This window comes from Choloepus didactylus, chromosome 8 (genome assembly GCF_015220235.1).
Source record: "Choloepus didactylus isolate mChoDid1 chromosome 8, mChoDid1.pri, whole genome shotgun sequence".
NCBI classification, from domain to species: Eukaryota; Metazoa; Chordata; class Mammalia; order Pilosa; family Megalonychidae; genus Choloepus; species Choloepus didactylus.
Window position 1 is genome coordinate 7,740,506 of NC_051314.1, and position 25,037 is coordinate 7,765,542.

General features: G+C 37.5%; 1 protein-coding gene and 1 pseudogene across 2 annotated transcripts in view; one reads left to right on the plus strand and one right to left on the minus strand.

The window, feature by feature from the left end:
• The window catches only part of LOC119543321 (endogenous retrovirus group K member 13-1 Env polyprotein-like), a 194,291-nt gene that overhangs the window by 119,977 nt on the left and 49,277 nt on the right, over positions 1-25,037 (minus strand). The window lies entirely within an intron of this gene.
• On the plus strand, positions 19,405-20,298 carry LOC119542514 (annotated as a pseudogene).

Sequence of the window (25,037 nt, forward strand, 5' to 3'; positions counted from 1 at the left end):
AAATCGACGATACAGCTACTAGAGCTAATAAACAAATTTAGCAAAGTAGCGGGATACAAGGTTAATGCACATAAGTCAGTAATGTTTCTATATGCTAGAAATGAACAAACTGAAGAGACACTCAAGAAAAAGATACCATTTTCAATAGCAACTAAAAAAATCAAGTACCTAGGAATAAACTTAACCAAAGATGTAAAAGACCTATACAAAGAAAACTACATAACTCTACTAAAAGAAATAGAAGGGGACCTTAAAAGATGGAAAAATATTCCATGTTCATGGATAGGAAGGCTAAATGTCATTAAGATGTCCATTCTACCCAAACTCATCTACAGATTCAATGCAATCCCAATCAAAATTCCAACAACCTACTTTGCAGACTTGGAAAAGCTAGTTATCAAATTTATTTGGAAAGGGAAGATGCCTCGAATTGCTAGACACTCTAAAAAAGAAAAACGAAGTGGGAGGACTTACACTCCCTGACTTTGAAGCTTATTATAAAGCCACAGTTGCCAAAACAGCATGGTACTGGCACAAAGATAGACATATAGATCAATGGAATCGAATTGAGAATTCGGAGATAGACCCTCAGATCTATGGCCGACTGATCTTTGATAAGGCCCCCAAAGTCACTGAACTGAGTCATAATGGTCTTTTCAACAAATGGGGCTGGGAGAGTTGCATATCCATATCCAAAAGAATGAAAGAGGACCCCTACCTCACCCCCTACACAAAAATTAACTCAAAATGGACCAAAGATCTCAATATAAAAGAAAGTACCATAAAACTCCTAGAAGATAATGTAGGAAAACATCTTCAAGACCTTGTATTAGGTGGCCACTTCCTAGACTTTACACCCAAAGCACAAGCAACAAAAGAGAAAATAGATAAATGGGAACTCCTCAGGCTTAGAAGTTTCTGCACCTCAAACTAATTTCTCAAAAAGGTAAAGAGGCAGGCAACTCAATGGGAAAAAATTTTTGGAAACCATGTATCTGACAAAAGACTGATATCTTGCATATAGAAAGAAATCCTACAACTCAATGACAAAAGTACAGTCGGCCCAATTATAAAATGGGCAAAAGATATGAAAAGACAGTTCTCTGAAGAGGAAATACAAATGGCCAAGAAACACATGAAAAAATGTTCAGCTTCACTAGCTATTAGAGAGATGCAAATTAAGACCACAATGAGATACCATCTAACACCGATTAGAATGGCTGCCATTAAACAAGCAGGAAACTACAAATGCTGGAGGGGATGTGGAGAAATTGGAACTCTTATTCACTGTTGGTGGGACTGTATAATGGTTCAGCCACTCTGGAAGTCAGTCTGGCAGTTCCTTAGAAAACTAGATATAGAGTTACCATTCGATCCAGCGATTGCACTTCTTGGTATATACCCGGAGGATCGGAAAGCAGTGACACAAACAGATATCTGCACGCCAATGTTCATAGCAGCATTATTCACAATTGCCAAGAGATGGAAACAACCCAAATGTCCTTCAACAGATGAGTGGATAAATAAAATGTGGTATATACACACGATGGAATACTACGCGGCAGTAAGAAGGAACGATCTCGTGAAACATATGACAACATGGATGAACCTTGAAGACATAATGCTGAGCGAAATAAGCCAGGCACAAAAAGAGAAATATTATATGCTACCACTAATGTGAACTTTGAAAAATGTAAAACAAATGGTTTATAAGGTAGAATGTAGGGGAACTAGCAATAGAGAGCAATTAAGGAAGGGGGAACAATAATCCAAGAAGAACAGATAAGCTATTTAACGTTCTGGGGATGCCCAGGAAGGACTATGGTCTGTTAATTTCTGATGGATATAGTAGGAGCAGGTTCACAGAAATGTTGCTATATTAGGTAACTTTCTTGGGGTAGAGTAGGAACATGTTGGAAGTTAAGCAGTTATCTTAGGTTAGTTGTCTTTTTCTTGCTCCCTTGTTATGGTCTCTTTGAAATGTTCTTTTATTGTATGTTTGCTTTCTTTCTAACTTTTTTTTCATACAGTTGATTTAAAAAAGAAGTGAAAGTTAAAAAAAAAAAAAAAATAAGGAAAAAAAAAAAAGATGTGGTGCCCCCTTGAGTAGCCTGTGGAGAATGCAGGGGTATTCGCCTACCCCACCTCCATGGTTGCTAACATGACCACAGACATAGGGGACTGGTTGTTTGATGGGTTGGGCCCTCTACCACAGGTTTTACCTTTGGGAAGACGGTTGCTGCAGGGGAGGGGCTGGGCCTCCCTATGGTTGTGCCTAAGAGCCTCCTCCCGAATGCCTCTTTGTTGCTCAGATGTGACCCTGTCTCTCTAGCTAGGCCAGCTTGAAAGGTGGGATCGCTGCCCTCCCCCCTGCTTGGGATCAGATGCCCAGGGGAGTGGATCTCCCTGCCAGCGTTGAGTATGACTCCCGGGGAGGAGTGTAGGCCTGGCATCGTGGGACGGAGAACATCTTCTTGACCGGGGGGGGGGATGAGAGGGGAATTGAGGTAGGCTTCAGTGGCAGAGAGAATCCAAGGGGGGCCGAGGGGTCACTCTGGTGGAAACTCTTATGCACACTTTAGACAGCCCTTTTTGGGTTCTAAAGAATCAGGGTAGCTGGTGGTGGATACCTGAAACTATCAAACTACAACCCAGAACCCATGAATCTCGAAGACAGTTGTATAAAAATGTAGCTTATGAGGGGTGACAAGGGGATTGGGAAAGCCATAAGGACCACACTCCACTTTGTCTAGTTTATGGATGGATGAGTAGAAAAATAGGGGAAGGAAACAAACAGACAAAGGTACCCAGTGTTCTTTTTTACTTCAATTGCTCTTTTTCACTCTTATTATTATTCTTGTTATTCTTGTGTGTGTGCTAATGAAGGTGCCAGGGATTGATTTGGGTGATAAATGTACAACTATGTAATGGTACTGTGAACAACTGAAAGTACGATTTGTTTTGTATGACTGCGTGGTATATGAATATATCTCAATAAAATGAAGATTAAAAAAAAAAAAAAAAAAGACATAATGCTGAGCAAAATAAGCCAGGCACAAAAAGAGAGATATTGTATGTTACCACTAATGTGAATTCTGTGAAAAATGTACAATGTTTTATACTGTAGAATGTAGGGGACCTAGAGATACCAATTAGTGGAGGAGGAATGATAATCTAATAAGAACAGATAAACTATGGAGGGTAATCTCAATGTTATGGGAATGCTCAGGAACGATTATGGTTTGTAAACTTTCTTGGATATAGTAAGATCATGTTGGAAGGAATAGAGTTATTTTAGGTTTTTTTTTCTCTTATTCCTTTGTTTTCTTAGGGGTTGTTAATTTTCTTGGGGTATGGTAGGAACATGTTGGAAGCAATGTAGTTATTTTAGATTATTTGTTTTTCTTACTCCTCTGTTTGGACATGGTTTATTAATTTTCTTGGGGTATGGTAGGAACATATTGGAAGCAAAGTAGTTATTTTAGGTTATTTGTTTTCCTTAATCCATTGCTTTGTTTGAAATGTTGTGGGGTTTTTTTGGTTGTTGTTTGCCTGTTTGTTTTTAATTTTTTGATAAACAAAGTTAAAAAATTGAAAAAAAATCAGTAGAAAAATGGGAGTAAAAACTAAATGACAAATAGGGTGGGATGGGGGGATGGTTTGGGTATTCTCTTTTCACTTTTATTTTTTATTCTTATTCTGATTCTTTCTGATGTAAGGAAAATGTTCAGAAATAGATTGTAGTGATGAACGCATAACTATATGATCATACTGTGAACAGTTGATTGTATACCATGGATGACTGTATGGTTTGTGAATATATTTCAATAAAACTGAATTAAAAAAAAAAGCAAATGGCAGAACTTATAGGAATTAAAGGCTCAATAGAAGAGATTAAAAACATAATGGAGACTTACACCATGAGATTTGAAGAGGCAGAAGAAAGGATAAGTGAACTAGAAGACAAAACATCTGAAAGCCTACACATAAAGGAACCTATAAGGAAAAGAATGGAAAAACATGAGCAAGGTCTTAGGGAACTGAATGACAACATGAAGTGCATGAATATATGTGTTATGGGTGTCCCAGAAGTAGAAGAGAAGGGGCATAAAGAATAATAGAAGAAATAATCACTGAAAATCTTACCAACTCTTAAGAAAGACATAAAATTAAAGTCAAGATGTGCAGCATACCCTAAACAGAATAGATCCCAATAGACCTACTCCAAGACACTTACTGATCAGACTGTCCAATGTCAACAACAAAGAGAGAATTGTGGAAGCAGCAAGGGAAAATTGATCCATCACATACAAGGAAGACAATAAGACCATGTACAGATTTATCCACAGAAACCATGGAGGGGAGAAGGCAGTGGTGTGATATATTTAAGATCCTGAAAGAGAAAAATAGCCAACCAATAATTCTATATTTGGCAAAACTGTCTTTGAAAAATGAGGGAGAGCTCAGAATATTTTTAGGCAGACATACACTGAGACAGTTTGTGAATAAGAGACCTGTGTTTCAAGAAATACTAAAGGGAGTGCTAAAGGCTAATAGAAAAAGACAGAAGAGAGAGGTTTGGACCAAAATGTAGAAACCAAGACTATCAGGAAAGGTAAAGAGAGAGAAAGAGAAAAAATAAGATAGGACTTATAAAATCCAAAGACAAGATGGTAAAAGAAAGTACTATGCTTACAGTAATAACATTAAATGTCAATGGATTAAATTCCCTGTTCAAGTTTGCTAATGCTATTGGTATGCAAAATGCCAGAAATGGATTGGCTTTTATAAAGGGGATTTATCTGGTTACAAACTAACAGTCTTATGGCCATAAAGTGTCCAAGGTAAGGCATCAACAATCAGGTACCTTCATTGAAGGATGGCCATTGGCATCTGGAAAAACTCAACTAGCTCAGAAGGCATGTGGCTGGCATCTACTTTCTACTGGTTGTGTTTCAAAATGGTGTTCCCCAAAATATTGCTCTTGTGTTTTGTCCTCTCTTAGCTGTAGCATCTTTTCAAAATGTCACTCTCAGTTGCTCTCCAAAATGTCACTCTTAGCTGCTCTGAGTTCCTTCTGTTTGTTGGCTCAGTTATATGGCTCAAGTGATTTAATTCAGACCCACCCTGAATGGGTGGGGCAACACTACCATGGAAATTATCCAATCAAAGTCATCATCCGCAGTTGGGTGGGTAATATCTCCAAGGAAACATCCAATCAAAACGTCACACTCTAATCAAAAAGATTAATCAGTCTGCCCCCACAAGATTGCACCAAAGATGAAGGCATTTGGGGGGCCATAATACATCCAAACAGGTACATTCACCAATAAAAGACACAGACTGGCAGAATGGATTAGCAAACAACCCATCTATATGCTGTCTATAAGAAACTCACTTCAGACACAAGGACAAAAATAAGCTGAAAGTGAAATGTTGGAAAAAGATATATCATGCAAACAATAACCAGAAAAAGTGGGATAGGAATATCAATATCAAACAAATTAGACTTCAAATGTAAAACAATTAATAGAGACAAAGAAGGACACTGTATATTAATAAAAGGGAAATTCCTCAAGAAAACAAAAGTCATAAATATTTATGCACCAAGTCAGAGTTCCCCTAAATATATGCAGCAAATACTGTCAACAATGAAGGGAGAAGTAGATGCCTCTACAATAATAGTTGGAAACTTAAGTACATTGCTCTCACCAATGGATAGGAAATCTAGACAGAATATCAGTATGGAAACAGAGATGTTGAATGGTACAATAAATGATCTAGGTTAGACAGACATTTATAGAACATTACATCCCACAATAGCAGGATACACATTTTTCTCAAGAGCTCATGAATCATTCTCTAAGATATACCATATGCTGGGTAATAAAGAAAGTCTCAACAAATTTAAAAGAATTGATATTATAAAAAAACCTTCTCAGAACATAAAGGAATGAAGTTGGAAATCAATAACAGGCAGAAGGTCAGAAATTTCACAAATATGTGGTGGCCAAATAACACACTCTTAGAAAACCAGTGGGTAAAGGAAGAAATTACAAGAGAAATCACTAAATACCTCAAAGCAAATGGAAATGAAAACACAATATATCAAAACTTAAGGGATGCAGCAAAGGCAGTGCTGAGAGGAAAATTTATTGCCCTAAATGCTTATCTTACAGGATAAGAAAGAAAAAATTTAGGAATTAAGAGCTCATCTGGAGGAAATAGTGGATGAACAGTAAACTAACCCAAAAGCAAACAGAAGGAAAGAAATAACAAAGTTAGAGCAGAAATTAATGAAATTGAGAGCAGGAAAACAATTGAGAGAATCCACAAAACCAAAAGTTGGTTCTTTGAGAAAATAAAATCAATAGACCCTTAGCTAGGCTAAAAAAAGAGAAAAAAGCAGATGCAAATAAGCACAATCAGAAATGGAAAAGGGGACTTAACTACTGACCTTGCAGAAATAAAGGAGATAATGAGAGGATATTGTGAGCAACTATATGCTAATAAATTAGACAACCTAGATGAAATGGACAAATTCCTAGAAAAGCATGAACAACCAACACTGACTCAAGAAGAAGTAGATGACCTCACCAAACCAAACACAAGTAAAGAGATTGAATCAGTCATCAAAAAGCTCCCGCTACCAAAGAAACAAACCCCAGGACCAGATGACTTCACATGTGAATTCTACCAAACATTCAAGAAACAGTACCAATCCTGCTCAGAGTCTTCAAAAAACTTGAAGTGGAGGGAAATCTACCTAACTTATTCTTTGAAGCCAACATCACCCTTATACCAAAGTCAGACAAAGGCACCACAAAAAGAAAATTATAGACCAATCTATTTAATGAATATAGATACAAAAATCCTTGCAAATCAAATCCAACAGCACATTAAAAAAATTATACACCATGATCAAGTGGGATTTATTCCAGGTATGCCAAGCTGGTTTGACCTAAGAAAATCAACTAATGTAATACACCACATCAATAAATCAAAGTGGAAGAACCACATGATCACCTCAATCAATGCAGAAAATGCATTTAACAAAATTCAACATCCTTTCTTGATGAAAATTCTTCAAAGCATAGGAATAGAAGGAAACTTTCTCAGTATGATAAAGGCAATATATGAGAAACCCACAGCCAACATCTTACTCAATAGGAAAAGACTAAAAGCTTTCCCTCTAAGATCAGGAAAAAAACAGGGATGCACACTGTCACCATTGATATTCAACATTGTGATGGAAGTTCTAGCTAGAACAGTTAGGCAAGAAAAAGAAATAAAAGGCATCCAAATTGGAGAAGAAGAAATAAAACATCCACTGTTTCCAGATGACATGATCCTCTATGTAGAAAATCCAGAAAAATCTACAGCAAAGCTACAGAGCTAATCAATGAATACAGAAAAGAGATGCTACAAGACCAACATGCAAAAATCAGTTTTCCTACACACAAGGAGCAACAGGAGGCAGAATTTTAAAAAATCCATTTACAATAGCAACCAAAAGAATAAAGTATTTAGTAATAAACTTAACAAAGGCTACAAAATATCGATACAGAAAAAACTATAAGTACCTGCTAAAAGAAATCAAACCATACCTTAAAAAATGGAAAAACACAGTGTTCATGAATTGGAAGACTAAACATAATTAGGATGCCAATTCTACCTAAACTGATTTATATAGTCAATGCAATACAAATTAAAATCCCATCCACTTACTTTGCAGAAATGGAAAAACCAATAACCAAATTTATTTGGAAGGGCAAGGTGCCCCAAATAACCAAAAATATCTTGAGGAAGACAAAGGAAGTCAGAGGTCTCTCACTACCTGACTTTGAAGCATTCCACAAAGAAACAGTGGTCAAAACAGCATGGCATAAAGATGATATACTGACCAATGGAATAAAATTGGGTGCTCAGAAATAGACCATCTCATCTACAGACATTTGATCTTTGAAAAGGCAATCAAGCCAACACAACTGGGATAGAGCAGCCTCTTCAATAAATTGTGTTTGGAGAACTGGAAATCCATATCCAAAGAATGAAAGAGGACTTTTCTCTGACACCTTATACAAAAATTAACTCAAAATGGATTAAGGATCTAAACATTGGCACTAAGATCATATGACTTTTAGAAGAAAATGTAGGGAAATATCTTAAGGATCTAGTGATAGGTGGCTTCCTAGAGTTTAAACCCAAAGCAAAAGTAATCAAAGAAGAAATAGATAAATGAGATCTCCTCAAAATTAAACACTTTTTAAATCAAAGGACTTTGTCAGAAGAGTAAAAAGGCAGCCTATGCAATGGGAGGCAATATTCAGAAACCATATATCAGAAATAAAGGTTTAATATCCAGAATGTATAAAGAAATCCTACAATTCAACAAGAGAAAGACAAGCAACCCAATTAAAAATGGGCAAAAGAAATGGATAATCAGTTACACTGGCTATCAGGGAAATGCAATCAAAACCACAGTGAGATATCATCTCATACCTACCACAATGGCCAGTGTCCAAAAAACAGAAAATTACAAGTGCCTGCGAGGACATGGAGAAAGAGTCACACATTCACTGTTGGTAAGAATGTAGAGTGGTGCAGCCACTATGGAAGATAGTGTGATGGTTCCTCAGAAAGCCAAGTATAAAATTGCTATATGACCTAGCAATTCCATTACTAGGTATATACCCAGAGGGACTGAAATCTAAGACATGAATGGACATTTGTACACCAAGGTTTATAGCAGTAGTATTCATGATTGCCAAGGGATGGAAACAGCCCAAATGTCCATCAATGGATGAGTGGATAAACAAACTGTGATATATACACAAACTGTGATATATACACAAATTGTGATATATACACAAAATAGAATATTATACAGCTGAGAGACAAAGTCACAGAACATACAATAATGTTGATGAACCTTGAGGACATTATGTTGAGTGAAGTTAGCCAGAAACAAAAGGACAAATACAGTATGGTCTCACAAATATGAGCTAATATTAATGAACAAATTTTGAGAGTTAAAACTGAGAACATGTTATCAGGAAATAGAAAGCTGTTAGAGATCAGGCACTCCATGCTGAAGGATTACAGAATGTTCAATAGGATTGAATGTAGATCGAGAAATGGAGAGTGCAGTGCTGTGTGATGGTAGCACAGTATTGTAGGTGCATTGACCAAGGATGTTTGTGAGCAGGGTTGAAGGTGAAGGGTTGGGAGCATGTGTGATAACAGAGGAAAGGATGGATGATAGAGACTGGGATTGTGTAGCTTCCTGAAACCTAGAGTGGTCAGTCATGATGATTAAATACACAAATGTAAAAATGTTTTTACATGGTGGAGAACACATGAATGGTAACATTGTGAGATGTTGAAAAGGGGAGGGTATTAGGGGAAAGAATATAACCAATGCAACTGGATTCTGGGGTTAACAATAACACTGTAGTATGTGCCCATTAAATGTGACAGGGGCAATATACCAAAGCTGGATATCTGGGAAGAAGGGATGTAGGGGAGGGGTATTGGACTCTTGGTAGTGGTGTCATTGACTGACTTTATTGCAGTATTTTATTTTACTCTTACCTTTCCTTTTATCCTTTTTAATATTCTTTTGTTTCAATTCTTTTTTTTGAATAATGAACATGTGTAAGGGCTAATTGTGGTGATGAATGCACAACCATATGATGATACTGTAAACAATTGCACACTGTGGATGATTTATGTTATTTAAATATATACATATATATCCCTATAAAATTGCTGGGAAAAAATAAACAGAGGGACACATTTGTTGGAGAGAACTTGGAGAGAGAGATGTATGTATTCAATGTTGGTGGGGAAGTAGAATGTAGCCTATCTGGAGGACAGTGTGGTGGTCCCACAAGAAGCTAGGTACATGGGGGTTTCAAGGTCCTACAAACTCAGTATGAGGTACGTAAGTGGAAAATCAGAGAGCAGGGAAACAAATAGACATTTACACACCTTTATATATGATGGCAGCACTCATTTTGCAATAGGTGGAGGTGGCCTAAGAGTACACTGATGAACAGAATGGTGAAGTGCAGTGTATGCATACAATAGAATAGAAATGATGCTGTGAGACACAGAAATAAATGAATGAACCCGGAGTACAGCATTTTGAGTGAAGCATGCCAGAAACAAGAGGACAAACATTATAATGATTCACTAATATGGACTAACTATAATGTGTAAACTCAGAACTGAATTTTAGAGCACAGTGTATCAGGGAGATGCCTACTGTAATGGTCCCTAGATTGTAAACTCTTACAGCAGTCTTGTCTATTCCTGAGTTGTGATGGTTATCTATAAATCCTGAAATGCTGAGTTCCTTGTGTGTAACCTGGTCAGTCTCTGCAACTTTGGGTATCTGTGTGACACATCAGACTGGAAGCTAGAACTTGGCAGTTGTGAATGTCAGTATTAACCCAAGTGGAAACAGTTGAAAGAGCTGAAAAAGAATTCAGACTTTAACTAGAGATATGAATGAAAAGGATCTGGTTAGGACTAAGGCAAATCATGCCCAAGCATAAAGGGTGACACTGACTGGGTTTTAAAACTACAACTTACATGTGAGACAAAGGGAGGAGATGTTTTTCTGGTGTAGGATGTATATTTTCTGTAGCACACTAGATAATTTAACTTGTATGATCAGTTTGAACACTATAGGTGCAGGGAGCAGTGAATGGGAAGTGGGATTTGCTGAGTTTGTACAGGCTGGGTTGAAATCCTGACATCCCAGAATGATATGGGTGCAGAGTATAAATGTATTTGTGTCCCCTGTAGGACCTAAGTGTTGGACTTCCCCACCTGGGCTATTGCTGACTTTCTCACAAACATTGAGGACTGCCACTTTAGTAGACTGAGCCCTCAATCTGGGGGCTTTCCCCTGTGAGGCTAGTTGTTGCAAGTGAGAGGCTAAGCCCACATATAATTTTGCCTAGGTGTACCCCATCCCAGAGAGCTTCTTTACTGCTCAGATGTGGCCCCCCCTCTCTCTAAGCCCACTCTGCAGGTGAACTCACTGCCCTCCCTCCTACATGCGACATGACTCCCAGGGTTGTAAATCCCCCTGGCAATGCAGGAAATGACTCCTGGAGATGAGCCTAGACCCAGCACTGTGGGATTGAGAGGAACTTCTTGACCAAAAGGTGGAAGAGCGGTGAAACAAAATAAGGTTCCAGTGGCTGAGAGATTTCAAATGGAGTTGAGAGGTCACTCTGGAGGGTATTCTTATGCACTAATTAGATATCACTTTATAGTCTTTAGTGTGTTGGAATGACTAGAGGGAAATATCTGAAGCTGTCAAACTGTAACCCAGTGACCTTGATTCTTGAATATGATTGTGTAACTAAGTAGATTGCATAGTGTGACTGTGTGACTGTGAATACCTTGTGATTTGCCATCCCTTTGTCCAGTGTATGGACAGGCAAGTGGAAAAACGGGGACAAAAATTAGATGAAGCATAGGGTGGGGTGGAGGGGATGGAAAATTTTGGGTGTTTTTTGCTTTTGTTTTTAATTTGGAATAAGGAAAACATTCAAAAATTGATTCAGGTGATGAATTTACAACTGTATGATGATGCTGTGAATAACTGTACACTGTAGGATGTCTGACAATATCTCAAACTGTATTAAAATGCAGATTAACATTGGGGAGGAGGGGAATGGGATGTTCGGGATGTTTTTATTTTAATTTCAATTTTATTTTTTGGAGTAATGAAAAAAATGTTTGATTATGGTGATGAAAGCACAACTATATGACTATTCTGTGAAAAACTGTATACTTTGAATGACTATATGTTATATGATTATATCTCAATAAAATTGCATTAACAAAAGTCCTCAGAAGTGGGAAATTTCCATGCCCCATATAGCCATATTTGCAGTGCCATGGCAAAGAGCTTCTCTTGGGGATTCTGCTCACCTGTGACATTGCACAGTCTTCCTCCACAGATGCTCATGTAGTGCACAGCTTAGTGGCAGAGTCCTACACAGAAGTCCCAAGAGCCCTCCACCAATCCCTGGGACTTGTGGGTTCACAGCAGAGCACAGCAGACAGATACTGTGGGGAATCCAAGCTGAATGGTTGGACACCTGCAAAAGCTTTAAGACTCCAGGAATGGCTGGGAGTTCTGGGTCTTAAAGCCATCCTCCCTGCCTAAATTTACAGGGAACATACCCCCACCCTCAGGGCTGGCAGTCCCAACTGCACAGGGAAAGTTGGTGCAGATTGGACCTCCACAAGGTTTGGACCTCCACTTGCCACACAAACAAAATTTGGGAGAACTGACTTGAGGGTAATAGGTGGCTCAGGGGTTCCATCTGCTGGTAAGTCAGGGAAATTGTATTCCAACAAGCTGTAGCTGTGACAAATTATAGACAGTTGTTCAAACAAATCTGCATATCCTAAAAGAACCCTATCAAGATAAGAAAATGCCAAGAGGCCAAAAACAACAGAAAATTTTAAAGCATATGAAGAAACCAGAAGATATGGATAACTCAAACACCCAAATCAAAAGATCAGAGGAGATGCAGTACTTGGAGCAATTAATCAAAGTAATGATCACAAAGAACAAGATCATGTCTCAGGACATAAAGGACATGAAGTAGACCCCAGAAGAGCATAAAGAAGAATTTGTAAGTGTAAATAAAAAATAGATGAGCTTATGGAAATAAACTGTTGATCAAATTAAAAAGATCTTGGAACACATAGCAGATTAGATGAACTCAAAGAACAAGCTGGCAAAGTTGAAGAAAACATTCTGGAGAATAAAAGTACAAAAAAACAAATGAAGAAAAAAATTGGAAAATCTGAAATGGACCTCAGGGGTATGATGGACAACATGAAGTGCACAAATATCAGAATCATTGGTGTTCCAGTAGGGGAAGAGGAAGGTAAAGTCTAAGAAGAGTATTCAAAGACATTGTTGGCAAAACTTCCCAACACTTCTAAATGACATAAATGTGCAAACTGTAGATGACCACTGAAATCAAAAGAGAATAAATCCAAGTAAACACACTCTGAGACATACTCTGACCAGGTTGTCAAAAGCTGAAGAGAAGGAACAAGTTCTGAAAGCAGCAAGAGAGGAGCAATTCACCACATACAAGGGAAATAACATAAGACTAAGTAGTGACTACTGAGTGGCCACCATGGAGGCAAGAAGGCAGTGTTATGACATTTTAATTTTTTGAAAGAGAAAAATTGCCAACCAAGAATTCTTTATCCAGCAAAACTCTCCTTCAGATTTGAGGGAGAGCTTAAAATCTTCATAGACAAACAAATGCTGAGAGAATTTGCTAACAAGAGATCTGCCCAACAAGAGATACTATAGGGATCCCTACAGGCAGAGAAAAAAAAGAAAGGTGAGAGAGGTATGGAGAAGATCTAGAACTACAGAGTTTTAGTAAGGGTACATTTAAAGGAAATAGAGGGAAAATATATCTGAGAAATAAAAACCAAAGGATAGGATGGCTGATTCAAGAAATGCCTTCACAGTAATAACACTGAATGTGAATGGATTAAACTCCCCAATTAAAAGTTATAGATTGGCAGAATGAATTAAAATATATGAACATTCAATATGTTGCCTACAAGAGACTCATCTTAGACCCAGAGACAAAAAGGAATTGAAAGTGAAAGGATGGAAAAAATATTCCATGCAAGCTACAGGCAAAAGAAAGCAGGAGTAGCAATATTAATCTCAGATAAAAGACTATAAATGCAAGGATGTTATAAGAGACAAAGAGGTCATTATATACTAATAATTCAACAGGAAGAAATAACAATCCTAAATGTTTATGCACCCAATCAAGGTGCTACAAAATACATGAGACAAACACTGGCAAAACTGAAGGAAGCAATGGATGTTTCCACAATAATTGTGGGAATATTCAATACATCACTCTCTCCTATAGATAGATCAACCAGAGGACCAATAAGGAATCTGAAAACTTAATCTGATAAATGAATCTGAATTAAAATACATATATAGAACATTACACCCCAAATCACCAGGATACACATTAAAGTGCTCACAGAACTTTCTCCAGAATAGATCATATGCTGGGCCATAAAACAAGACTCAATAAATTTAAAAAGACTGAAAATATTCAAAGCACATTCTCTGATCATGATGGAATACAACTAGAAGTCAATAGCCTTCAGAGATTTAGATCATTCACAAATATCTGGAGGTTAAACAACACATTCCTAAACAATCAGTGGGTTAAAAAAGAAATGGCAAGAAAAATTGCTAAATATATAGAGAAAAATGAAAATGAGAGCACAACATATCAAAACTTATGGGATGCAGTGAAGGTGGAATTGATGGGGAAATTTATAGCTCTAAATACAAACATTAAAAAGGAAGAAAGAGCTAAAATCAAAGAACTAATGGAACAACTGAAGAAGCAAGGAAATGAACAGCAAACTAACAATAAACCAAGTAAGAAGAAAAGAAAAAGGATTAAAGCAGAAATAAATAACATAGAGAACAATGAAACAGAGTAAATAAGACCAAAAGTTGATTCTTTGAGAAGATCAACAAGATTGACAAGCCCATAACTAGACTGATAAAATGAAAAAGAGAGAAGATGTAAATAAACAAAATAGTAAATGCAAGAGGCAAAATTATGTGGATCCTGAAGAAATTTTAAAAATTATAAGCAGATACTAAGAACAACTGTATGCCAACAAACTAAATAATTAGAGGAAATGGACAATTTCCTGGAAACACATGAACAACCTAGACTAATCAGCAAAAAAATAGAAGACATCAACAAACCAATCACAAGCAAAGAGATCCAATCAGTCATCAAAAAGCTTCCCAAAAACAAATGCTCAGGGCCAGATGGCTTCACAGGGGAATCGTACCAAACTTTCCAAAACGAACTAACATCAATCTTACTCAAACTCTTTCAAAACATTGAAGAAAATGGAACACTACCTAACTCATTTTATGAAGCCAACATCACTCTAATACCAAAACCAGGTAAAGATGATACAAGAAAGGAAAACTACAGGCCAATCTCCCTAATGAATACAGATGCAAAAATTCTCAATAAAATACTTGCAAATTGAATCCAAAGACACATTAAAAAAAAAAAAAAAAAACATATGCCATCACCAAGTGGGGTTCATTCCAGGCAAGTAAAGATGGTTGCACATAAGAAAATCAATCAATGTGATACAACACATTAACAAATCAAATGGAAAAAAACAAATGATCATCTCAATAGATGATGAAAATGCATTCAACAAAATCCAGCATCCTTTTTTGACAAAAACACTTCAAAAGATAGGAATTGAAGGAAACTTCCGCAATATGATAAAGGAAAATATGAAAAACCCACAGCCAGCATAATACTCATTGGTGAGAGACTGAAAGCCTTCCCTCTAAGATTAGGAATGAGACAAGGATGCCCACTGTCACCACTGTTATTCAACATTGTGCTAGAAGTGCTAGCCAGAGCAATCTGGCCAGAAAAAGAAATAAAAGGCATCCAAATTGGAAAAGAAGAAGTAAAACTGTCATTATTTATAGGTGTTATGATCTTATATCTGGAAAACCCTGAAAAACCATTGACACAGCTAGTTGAACTAATAAGCAAATTTAGCAAAGTAGCAGGATGTAAGATTAATACACATAAGTTAGTAATGTTCCTATACACTAGAAGTGACCTAACTGAAGAGACACCCAAGAAAATGATTCCATTATCAATATCAACTAAAAGAACAAGTACCTAGGAATAAACTTAGCCAAGAATGTAAAAGACCTATACATAGAAAACTACACAACTTTACTAAAAGAAATAGAAGGAAACCTAAAAAGATGGAAAAATATTCTGTGTTCATGGATAGGAAGGCTAAATGTCATTAAGATTTACAATTCTGGGAGAAATTAAGATGGCGGTTAGGTGAGCCAGGGCAAAATAAACACCTCTGTGAAAAACACTAGATAGAAACCAGAAAGTGACCCACAATACCAGTTACAGTGATGTGCCAGCTGGATGAGGTCTGCTAGTTCCAAAGGGCCATATACTTGGTGAAACCGGGAGTCTGCATTCTGAAACAAGTGAGTAAGCTGGCTGGAAGACCCACAGCTGCGTGGCAGTCTGGGGAAGCCAGGGTTTGGCATTTGGAGACTGACAGGCTCCTTAAAAAAAAAAAAGGGAGAAACCCAGAAGTGGCTGCAGCTGCGATAGTGGGAACCATGCAGTAAAACACAGCAAGAGGGGGCTGGGATGGCCTCTTGGTGTCTGGCCTGGAAGATAGCCCACTGCAGATACCCTTGGGGCTGGGAGAACAGAGGGGAGAGCTGGAAGTAGAAAGAAACCCTGTGGCTAGCAGCTGGTTCCCTGGAAGGCTGGATAAACTCCTGCCTGGGGCCATGCCCACAGCCCAGAGTCCTGCCAGTTGTCCCAGAGCTGGGAAGGAGGAACTGTGTGAGGAGAGGGGTGTGGAGATGCCCCATTCAACCATCTTTGCATCAGGCTGAAAGTGCTCTGGCATGGCCCGGCAGCTCAGGGCTTCCCTTGAGGTACGGCATGCACTGGTGATGTAGCATGGCATTCCCTCAGCAGAGGTCCTGGAGGATCATGGCTGGGTGGGGGGACCCACTCAGAGAACCCAGGGACACTACACCAAGTCCGGTGATCTGTGGGACAGTGAGAGAGAGGGTCTGGGGCTGAACTGAAATGAAGGCTTAGACTCTTGCAGTGGTCTTGAATCTCTGGGAACCTGGGTGATTTGAATATTAAAACTGCCCTTCCTCCCTGGTCACCAGTACACACGCCCCACATTCAGGGCAGATGGCTCCAGCAACACACCCAAACTGAGTTCTCCAACTGAACCCCACAAGAATCATTTCCCCACACACCTCAGGGACAAGGTGGAGAACTGACTTGAGGTGTATAGGTGACTCACAGAGGCCATCTGCTTGCTACTTAGAGAAAGTGTACACCACCAAACTGTGTTTCTGAAATTAGGTATTTTTTTTTACAACTTGAAAGAACTGTATCAAGCAAAGCAAATGCCAAGAGGCCAAAAACAACAGAAAATCTTAATGCATATGATAAAACCAGATGATATGGAGAATCCAACTCCAAACACACAAATCAAGATATCAGAAGAGACACAGTACCTTGCACAATTAATCAAAGAACTACAATCGAGGAACGAAAACATGGCAAAGGATTTAAAGGACATCAAAAAGACCACAGCCCAGGATATAAGTGACATAAAGAAGACCCTAGAAGAACATAAAGAAGACATTGCAAGAGTAAATAAAAAAAATAGAAGATCTTATGGAAATAAAAGAAACTGTTGGCCAAATTAAAAAGACTCAGGATATTCACAATACAAACTAGAGGAAGCTGAAGAACATCTCAGTGTCCTAGAAGCCCATAGAACAGAAAATGAAAGAACAAAAAGAATGGGGAAAAAAATAAAAAAAAATTGAAATGGATCTCAGGGATATGATAGATAAAATAAAATGTCCAACCTTAAGGCTCATTGGTATCCCAGAAGGGGATGAGAAGTGTAAAGGTCTAGAAAGAGTATTCAAAGAAATTGTCGGGGGAAACTTCCCCAACCTTCTACACAACATAAATGCACAAAGCATAAATGCCCAGTGAACTCCAAATAGAATAAATGCAAATAAACCCACTCTGAGACATATTCTGATCAGACTGTCAAATACTGAAGAGAAGGAGCAAGTTCCGAAAGCAGCAACAGAAAAGCAAATTCACCACAAAGGAAACAATATAAGACTAAGTAGTGACTACTCAGCGGCCAACATGGAGGCGAGAAGGCAGTGGCAAGACATATTTAAAATTCTAAGAGAGAAAAATTGCCAGCCAAGAATTTTTTATTCACCAAAACTCTCCTTCAAATTTGAGGGAGAGCTTAAATTTTTCACAGACAAACAAATGCTGAGAGATTTTGCTAATAAAAGACTTACCCTACTTGAGATACTAAAAGGAGCCCGACTGAAAGAGAAACAAAGAAAGAAGAGAGAGATATGGAGAAAGGTTCCATAATATTAGATAAAGATGCATTTTTTAAGCCATATAGTGACTACTGAATATAAGTTTGGCTTTATTATCATCATAGTCATAAGACACAACCCTATATTAAATTATTTTTAATTCCATATTCCAGAGAGGAATAAACGGACATTGCAGAATGGTGACATTATGAGGGAGAAAACATACTAGGTATCATGTCCTTTTCCATGCTACCATGTCTTTCACTCTATTTCAAATGGATAACTCAGGTTTATGGTACGGCACTCTTTCTGAAACACTAGAAGTAAGAAGATGAAGATACTTGCCTCACTTTTCTGACTTGCTGATTGTAAATTTGGTCATCTCACTTAACTCATAAGATGACTCTTAGTTTCCTAATTGATAAAATAGGAATTAGACTAAAAATAATTAAAAACTATTAAATTTAAGTCTGAAAATATAGACTTCTTTTGAAAATCTGAAGGAATACTCATACTTTTTGAGAGCATTGAAAAATGTGTATTCTCAACTATGTTTTCTTGGCTGGTGTAGATTAGATGCCATTGTCTGGAGATAGGCATGAGTTATATAGAGCAAAGGCATATAGGGAGCAGTGTTGGTGAAATGTCTATTTATATATGGAGAGACATCTGTTATGGTAGTCATTGAACCACTAAATTTAAGTGGCAATTATTAACTTCTATTTCATACACTGAAACAAAAGAACATTAATTGTGGACCAAAGATTTGCTATTTATGCATAGTTAATGGAAAATACTGAACCATTTTAGCTTCTGAGTTCAGATAGAGGGTTTGGCAAAAAAAAAAAAAAAAAAAATCTGTTCACTCTCTGATCCCTAAGCTTGTATAGTTTACAGTGAGAATTCCTATAAACAAAACATAATTATCTCAATGCATTTAGTTCCTTGGTTCAGGTAAAAATAATTTGAATAGCAAGGGTTATGTGTAGGCATGTTTGTAAATATACAAAGGAGGAAGAAGGGGAAGTGTTGATCTGTATTCAGGTTTATTCTGCAACCTATGTATGGTGAGAATAGTGCAACAATATCCTCATCTGTAAAATTTAAACATGGCCACTATTTTGTGATATCAAATAAGACTATAAATAAATATCTAAAAATTAAATACTATTCTGAAACTTTAAAAAATAATAGAGGGGCATATAGGGAAAACTATACCTATTGCAAACTAATTACAGTTAGTAGTAGTTTAATTTTCTTTCATCAACAGTAACAAATACACTATACCAATACTATGAGTCAATAATGGATGGGGGGTAGTTAGGGGTATGGGAAGGTTTGAGTTTCCTTTTTTTGGCTGTATTTCTTTTCTGGAGTAATGAAAACTGGAGAGCTTCATCAAAAATAGTGATAGCTTTGATAATCAGCTCCTAGACCTAGACTATCCATCTAAGAGGGAAGCTACAGGGCAAGGCTAGGTCACCCTGATCTCCTAGCAGCTTATCAAAAGAATTATATGGGCAAGTTGGCAAAGGTCCCTGCTGTGAACAAAATCATCTGTCCATCTCAAGATGAAGATATTCCAACATGCACCTATAAAGAAAACCACTGCTAAGATTTGAGTTCTGTGAACCTGCATTTGTGGTTGGTAATTGCCTCCAAATAGCATCTGACAGCCATCAGTATGATTGAATTTATTGTGGAGCCAGAGTCCAGAAAGACCATGAAAACTACATGAAAATATTATTAAAAGTTGGAGGCATTCTAGTCATGCCTATAGAGGATCAGTTAACACAAATTATGCGAACTGGACAAAACACTTGGGAAAGTAAAAATATCCTTGCTGTTTCATTTGCTCCGCTTGTTCAACCAAGAATGATAATGGCAGACCAGATTCAGTGGGACTCCCCCTATGTGCTGTCAGGAATCTACAGGACTTGGCTCATATTTACATTCGATGCACACTTAGAAACTTCATAAATGATGAAATGCAGGCCAAGGGGATTCCTCAAAGAGTGCCACCAAAAAGGAAATGGAAGAGAGTTAAACAAAGAATTAACACTTATGTGTTTGTGGGTAATCAGCTTATTCCTCAGCCTCTAGACAGTGAGGAGGATGAAAAAATGGAAGAAGATAACAAAGAAGAGGAAGAGAAAGATCACAGTGAAGCCATGAAGCCAGAGCAGTCTCCTCAAAATTTACTGAGGGAAAAAATCATGAAGGTGCCTCTCCCTGAATCTTTAAAAGCTTACTTGACATATTTTAGAGAAAAATAACTTAGATTGAGAAGAAAGATTGCCTCCTGATAATTCCCTCAGTCTTGAAAATGTAGCATTTGCTAGGAGTGAAAAGAGAAAATTATTACTTTCAGAGAGAATTGTAGTGGAAAAAGTATAACATGTTTCTGTCTTAGTAACAAAAAATAATGTATTCAGTGATTAAAAAGAATCCCTTTTATAAAATCTATTTTTCTTTAAATCTTGGAAAAATGCTGTTTTGACTCTGAGTGATTTCAAAGTGGAAGGCAGCAATGATCAAGACTTTATGTACTGTAAATCCTTTTCTGATTCCTAATAGATTTGTAGTGGTGAGGGTTAAATTTAATTTTATATAAGGTTAAATAATGGTTAAGCATATATAATCTGATTGGAATTACAGTTGTTTAAATTTCTGCTAGGAAAACTTTCTTATCTAACAAGGATATCAAATGCTTTGTAAACCTATTTACCTTACTTTTGTTGCAATCACATCGCTGAGTTGCTGTATATGTATTCTGGGCAATATATGAGTGCAATAACAATAAAGATATTGAATAATTTAGCTTTAAAGAAGACAAAAAGTTTCAAGAAATTCAACAGCCCTGCTACTTTGCTTTTGAATCCATTGCCAAAATATATGAGGAAAATAAGTGCTTCTCTCATAGAGATCTTAAGAGCACATCGAGTGAATGTTAAAGTCTATACTTTATACAACTCTTAATTTCTGTGGATCCTTTACATTTTCAGTATTTATAAATAATGAGGTTATCTTACTCTCTGGAGTTTTAAAAGATGATATATTTAGGATCATTTTTTCTATAGTCCACTGTATAAAGTACTTACTTTTTAAAAGTCCATCATTCTGTGTTCCTTTTTTAATAGCCCAGACCATGAATGAATAAGCATGAGTGACCATCCCCTCTTGGACAGCTCTCAGTAGCAGGGCCAGAGCAGATTTGTTCAGCAGATGCACTTTAGCAAATGGAGCTTCTTTCATCTGAATATTCATGTTTGACAAGGTAGGGCTGAGCTAGCTGACATTTGCTTTGGAATTCATCGTTTTAATATAAGAAATATTCATAGAAATTGTATGTAGATGCCTTTCATGTTGAAAATCCTGTTGAGAATCATAGTATAATCTTTGGGACCTATGTTGTGCTCATTTAACTTCTTCCCATCTTATCCTTAGTTTCTTTAGGTAAACTTAAAATGGTTTTGATTTTTTGCTTAATATCACATGCATAAACCATCCATTGTTTGAATTTTAGTTGTAGCTTATCAGTAATAAAACAGGTCATAAATGCTGTTTTCAGTTTATTTGGTTTATTTTCCCGGTAGGCTCTGAAAAGTCATTCCTTGTCAAGAAAGTGTACATTGTGACATATTTACCACTTAATGTTACATGGATTGCATGTTTTTTAAAAGAAAAACTTGAGAGTATCACTTACTACACCAGCATCACTATTGTAATAGTAAATCAGATTTGCTTAAGGAAATTCAGTCAATCAGTACTGAAAGGATTATTATATCTTTGCAAAGATTGAAATACTGGTAATACATAGATGGTTTCAAAAATCTCAGCTCTGATAATTCTACACATCTGAAAACAAGTATTAGAAGTATTCCAAGCATTACTTGTCCCAAGTAAATGAGCATATTTTAGTAATGTGAAAGATAATTTCATGGAAGATACTTGTTTTGTATGAATGACTGGGGTGGGGGGTAGGGGGATCCCCACATTTTTTTAGGTGATTACTAAGGTGTTACTGTTAAGAAATATCCCATCTCATTTCTATCAAGAAAAGGAAATGTAACATAGTTTCATCCAGTTATCATGTTAGAAATGTTCATTTTATTTTGCTTTAAATGTGTTTAAAAGTTTAATCCTGAATTCCTGGTGCCCACATATTTTTATCTAGAAAACCTTGAGAGAGTATCATCTTATTATCCCCCAGCTCCCACCATTTTGTTGCAACTGGTGTCCAGACATGTAAAGATGTATATTCTTAACTGAGGATTTTACTATTTAGGAGAGAGTTTTTGTTAAGGATATATTTGAAGATTGAGTTTTTTTTGTATTGTCTTTCTTTTGACTTTGGCAAAATGTACAGTAGATATTCATGATCATTGCATATTTTTGTCATTACAATGTATCTTCTGTGTTTTTAAATGCATTTGTTTTACAGTTGTGACTTTATTATGAACTTCAAATAAAGAGGTAGAAGTGAAAAAAAATAAAAAAATAAAAAAAATAATAGAGGGGCATATAGGGAAAACTATTCCTATTGCAAACTAATTACAGTTAGTAGTAGTTTAATGTTCTTTCATCAACAGTAACAAATATACTATACCAATACTATGAGTCAACAATGGACGGGGGGTAGTTAGGGGTATGGGAAGATTTGAGTTTCCTTTTTTTGGCTGTATTTCTTTTCTGGAGTAATGAAAATGTTCTAAAAATTGAAAAAAAAATAATTATGGTGATGGATGCACAGCTGGATGATGGCACCAGGGGCAACTGATTGTGCACTTTGGATCTTTGGATAATTGTATAGTATGTGAGCAATCTCAATAAATAAAAAACTTTAAATTAAAAAAAGTCTTCAACTGATTGGATTATATCAAGCTGATTGAATTCTCTCATTGCAGAAGATATGCCTTTCATTCATGTAATAGTTACAGCTGTAGTGAATTGACTGATGATTTTATTAACCAGCCACAAATGTCCTTGCAGTAATGGTTAGGCCAGTGCTTGCTAGACCAGACACTTGGGCACCATCACCTGGCCAAGTTGACACATGAACATAACCATCACAGCTCACCCCTTGGCAGCTTGGCAGTTATACACATCACCTGAAACCATATTTTATCTCTAAGTAGATAGTAATAATAGACCTATATTTCACTTAACAATACTCAGCTGTCCTGCATACAACCAGAAATGCCCTAAATCTCTCCAGAATAGGGTGCAAGTCCTTGGGTGACATTGACTTTTAAACTTGATTACCTTTAACTTAAATACTGTGAAATGAACAATATAGTTAATGTCATATAATAAGGGGATAAAGTAGAGAAGAAAACAAAGATATTTGCTTTATGGACAAATACAAACAAACTCATAACAAAACAAGGAGTTTTGTTTTTTAACTATTCATGCCATCATAGTCCTCTGTTTCCATAACTGGTCAGGTGGTCATGGTTCATATTTATCACTACCTTCTTCCACTACCCAGTCCATGTCCCCTTTACCTTCAGCAAGCACTTTGGCTAACCATGGTTCTTTGCCTGGTGGGATGACCCAAACCTTCATTCCTGAAGTTTCTTAGCCATTGATAGTCCTGCCTAGATTGGGTTGTTGCAGTTTTCCATTGACTTTAATCACAGGGCATGGTAGTATTAAGAGACACCCTAATGGATCTCCTGTGTTCCAGAAAAAAACTCTTCTTTACCTCTATTGTGCAGATGCAGTGCTATTTCCCCTTGATAGTCAGGATCAATCACCCTAGCCAGTACAGTAATCCTCTTCCTTGTTTGATTCAGAGGCATGGCAAGACCAAAGTGGCCAAGTGGCAGTCTTTACTTCCAGTTCAGTGGAATTACTATTGTGTCTCCTAGTGGAAGCATTTCTCCTTTTGGAACTAAGACTTGTAGGCTATCAGAGCTTAAGGTTGCAGGGACAGGAAGCAAAAATTTTCCTAGTGGATCACTAGGAGTGATAGTGGTACCACTCCTGTTTCCACCCCTTGATTCCTGGACCCATGAATCCTGGCTATGGGAGAAACAGCCCCATAGAGTGCACACTGATTCAGAGCATACACAGCCTCCTGGAGAACTCTGCCCCAGCCCTGAAAGGTATTGTCAACTAGTTGGCACTGTAATTGAGTCACTGACAGGCCATTCCACCATTCTATCAAACCAGCTGCCTCTAGATGATGGGGAACCTGGGGAGATCAGAGAATTCCATGAGGATGTGTCCACTCCCTCACTTCGTTTGCTGTGAATTGTGTTCCTTGGTCAGAAGCAATGCTCTGTGGAATACCATGACTGTGGATAAGGCACTATGTAAGACCACAGATGGTAGATTTGGCAGACGCATTTCATGCAGGGAAGGCAAACCCATATCCGGGGTATGTGTCTACTCCAGTGAGAACAATTTGCTGCCCCTTCTGTGATAGAAGCTGTCCAATGTAATAAACCTGCCACCAGGCAGGCTGATCACCTAGGGGAATGGTGCCATATCAGGGACTCAGTGTGGGTCTCTGCTGCTGGCAGATTGGACACTCAGCAATGGCTATGGCCAGATCAGCCTTGGTGAGTGGAAGTCCATGTTGCTGAACCCATGCATAACCTCCATTCCTACCCCTTGACCACTTTGTTTATGAGCCCATTGGGCAATGACAAGAGTGGCTGGAGAAAGAGGCTGGTACCCTCAGAACAGGTCATCTTATCCACTTGATTATTAAAATATTCATCTGCTGAAGTCACCCTTTGGTGAGCATTCACAGGGATATAAATATCTTCATGTTTTTTCCCACTCAGAAAGGTCTATCCACATACCTCTTCCCCAGAATTCTTTGTCACCAATTTCCCAATCATGTTCCTTCCAAGTCTCTGACCACCCAGCCAAACCATTAGCAATAGCCTATGAATCAGTATAAAAATGCACCTCTGGCCAGTTTTCCTTCCAAGCAAAATGAACAGGTGTATTGCTCAAAGTTCCACCCACTGCGAGGATTTCCCCTCATCACTGTCCTTCA